This window comes from Lagenorhynchus albirostris, chromosome 3 (genome assembly GCF_949774975.1).
Source record: "Lagenorhynchus albirostris chromosome 3, mLagAlb1.1, whole genome shotgun sequence".
In the NCBI taxonomy this organism is placed as follows: domain Eukaryota; kingdom Metazoa; phylum Chordata; class Mammalia; order Artiodactyla; family Delphinidae; genus Lagenorhynchus; species Lagenorhynchus albirostris.
This window is the reverse complement of record NC_083097.1, coordinates 32,597,741-32,601,123: the sequence shown is the minus strand read 5'-3', so window position 1 is coordinate 32,601,123 and position 3,383 is coordinate 32,597,741. Positions and strand designations below refer to the sequence as shown.

At 41.0% G+C, this 3,383-nt stretch overlaps 1 pseudogene; it reads left to right on the top strand.

Moving 5' to 3' along the window:
• The first annotated feature begins 1,466 nt into the window (after positions 1–1,466).
• Positions 1,467–2,891, top strand: LOC132518288 (cilia- and flagella-associated protein 53-like; annotated as a pseudogene).
• Positions 2,892–3,383: the final 492 nt, after the last annotated feature.

Sequence of the window (3,383 nt, the reverse complement as noted above, 5' to 3'; positions counted from 1 at the left end):
ATGTCTTATGCCCTTTTTCATATATCCCTTGTTCTTACCCCCAACCCCTAGGGACCCCCAAGCCCTAGCAACCACTGGTCTACTTTATGTCACTATAGCTTTCCTTTCAGATAGAACTCTATGTGAATAAAATCATACCATATGCTGTCTTTTGTGTCTGGATTCTGTTACTTAGTGTAATGATTTTAAGATCCCTCTATGTTGTTTTGTATAGCAGTACTGTTCATTCCTTTTATTTCATATTAGTATTTCATAGATATTTGGATTGTTTCTAGGTTTCAGCTACTGTGAACAAAGCTGCTATGAAAATTTGCATACAAGACTTCGTGCAGACATTGGTCTTGGCAATATCTTTCTGGATACATCTCCTCAGACAGGGAAACAAGAGTAAACAAATGAGACTGCATCAAACTAAAAGTTTCTGCACAGCAAAGGCAACCATCAACCAAACAAAAAGACAACCTACCAAATGGGAGACTATATTTGAAAATCATATATCTGATAAAGGGTTATATCCAAAATATATAAAGAACTCGTACAACTCAACAACAGCAAAAAAAAACCTGATTTAATAATGGGCAAGGAGTTGAACAGACACTTTTCCAAAGAAGACATACAGATAGCCAACAGTCACGTGGAAAAATATTTAACATCACTAGTTATTAGAGAAATGAAAATCGAAACCACAATGAGCTATCACCTCTCACCTGTTAGAATGGCTATTATCAAAAAGGCAAGAGATAACAAGTGTCGGAAAGGAGGTGGAGAAACACCTCACACACTGTTGGTGGGAATATAAATTGGTGCAGGCATTATGTAAAACAATATGGAGATTCCTCAAAATATTAAGAATAGAACTAGCCTATGACCCAGCTATTCCACTCTGGATAGTTTTTGAAGAATATGAAAAAACAAATTCAAAAAGCTGTATACACCCCTATGTTCATGGCAGCATTATTTACAATACCCAAGATATGGAAATAACCTAAGTACTCATCAATGGATGAATGGATATAGAGATGTGGTATATATATATACAATGGAATACTACTAAGCCAGAAAAAATGAAATCTTGCCATTTGCATATAGATCCATATAGATGGATCTTGAGGGTATTATTCTAAGTGAAATAAGCCAGATGGAGAAAGACAAGTACCTTATGAATTCACTCATACGTGGTAAATAAATAAATAAGTAAATAAATTAAACCAAACAAAAATAAACATGTAGATACAGAGAACAGAGTAATGGTTACCAGAGGGGAAGGTGTGTGGGAAGGTCTGAACCAGTAAAGGGAATTATGTATCACAATGGATAGAAACTAAGCTTTTGGTGGTGAGCACACTGTAGTGTATACATTAGGTGAAATAGAATGTTGTACACATGAAACATATATGTTATAAACCGATGTTACCTCAATAGATTAAAAAAATATTTAAGTACAGTATTCCATCTACACTGACAAAAGATGAAATAAACTACATGAACATTTAACATCAGAAGAAAATGAGTGTTTTACTGAAATGCAGTTGAAAGAAGAAACAATTGAGGAGGAAAACAAAGAATGAGAAGAAAAAATCATTATTGAAAGAGACAAAAGAAAAATAAAGACAGAGTTTTGTGGCTGAAAAGTTAGATAGCAATTCAAGTAATGCTGCGAGAAGGTCCATGTTGAGTTGCTTTATATCCGTCAGAAGGTGTGTGAAGAGCGGAAAGCACAGGCAGAATTCAGTGAGGAGCTGAAGAGGTAGAAGCTGGTGGAAGAGGAGATGGTCTCAGAGTCCTGGGAGAAAGACCAATGAGCCAAGAAAAACTGAGAAGCCTAGGAGGCGAGGAGACAGAAAGAGCTGGTGGAGAACACACACCAGGGGCTGGGCGCCCAGGTCACCAACATCAAACACAAGAGCGGGTGGTGCAGCGACAGAGAAGAGGAGAAACAACGGTACAAAGGGTAAACTTGAGAAAGAATAGTATAAGCTAAAGGAAGAGGAGACAAAGCAGGAAATTAGGACCTTTTTGCAAAAAGCCCTCTGAGAGAAGGTAGGACCTATTCAACAGGAATAGAGAACAGAGCAGGACTTGAACATGAAGCTCATGCAAAGGGCCCTTCAAAAGTTCCACGAATAGGGCTTCCCTGGTGGCGCAGTGGTTGAGAGTCCGCCTGCCGATGCAGGGGACACGGGTTCGTGCCCCGGTCCGGGAAGATCCCACATGCCGCGGAGCGGCTGGGCCCGTGAGCCATGGCCGCTGAGCCTGCGCGTCTGGAGCCTGTGCTCCACAACGCGAGAGGCCACCGCAAAAAAAAAAAAAAAAAAAAAAAGGTCCACGAAGAGACTAATAAGAAAGAAGCAAAAAAAGAGAAGACATGGGAAGAAAACGGAAGCTTTCTCAGGGATATTTAGCAGAGCAACGTGAAGAGGAAGATGCTTGGGAGAAAGAATTAGACAGAATAGTAGAGGAAAAGAAGGAAAAGAAGTTGGCTGAGAAGGACAGTTTGCTGCGACTTGACAGGAAGGAAAGGAAACAACGTGGGAATGAGGTCATGTGTACAAGAAAAGTTCAAGTGCAAGAAAGCTTGCAAAGAAAAGGAAAAGAACAGGAAGAATGTGCTATGGAATAGGATCCCACAAATGAAGGTCTTGAACTTAACAGAGAGTAGGAGAATTTTGCAAGAGGCTACTGTTTAGCCCAAGAGTACAGAAGGCTGCTGCAGATGCAAATATCCTACCAGCTGCAGTCTCAGGAAGCAGAGGAGGACGAAGTTTCAAGCAGAGATAGCAGCAAACAAGATTTGTCAGGACAAGATCCAGGAGATCTGGATCACCCATCAGGTGTCATCCAGAAACATGCACCCCATGTGGACAGTTTGTCATAATAAGCTTCCAGCATAGTCTCATAAACGCCAACATATTTTTTCTCAGTCTTTTAATATTTATGACTACAATATGCTTGTATGTTCTTTAAAAATAACAAAGTACAGTAGCCTCTTCAATTTTATCACCATCCTTGCAGACCCACAAGCAGCCCAGCATATTATTATTAGGAGGGAGATTCCTTAGAACTGGCGATCTGTTTCCATGAGAGTTGAGAATTGGCAGACAGAAAAAAAAAATTGCTTTACTACTCCAGGAGGCTGGTGACAATGGGCCAACCAGCTGTGATCTTGGGATTAATGGATAGTGACAGAAGCCACCAGGTTCCTGGGCATCTCCTGATCTCGAGGCAAAGAAAGTTAACACGAGAGGGGAACAGTGTGGCTGAGCCAGGCAGGCCTCTTCTGGAAACTGGCAGCCCCTCCTGGGGTCACTGAGGTGACAGGCCTGGACAGCCGGCTGACCTCCTCAAGTATCTGCAGTAACCTTGGATTTTTGTCCCAGGCTCCT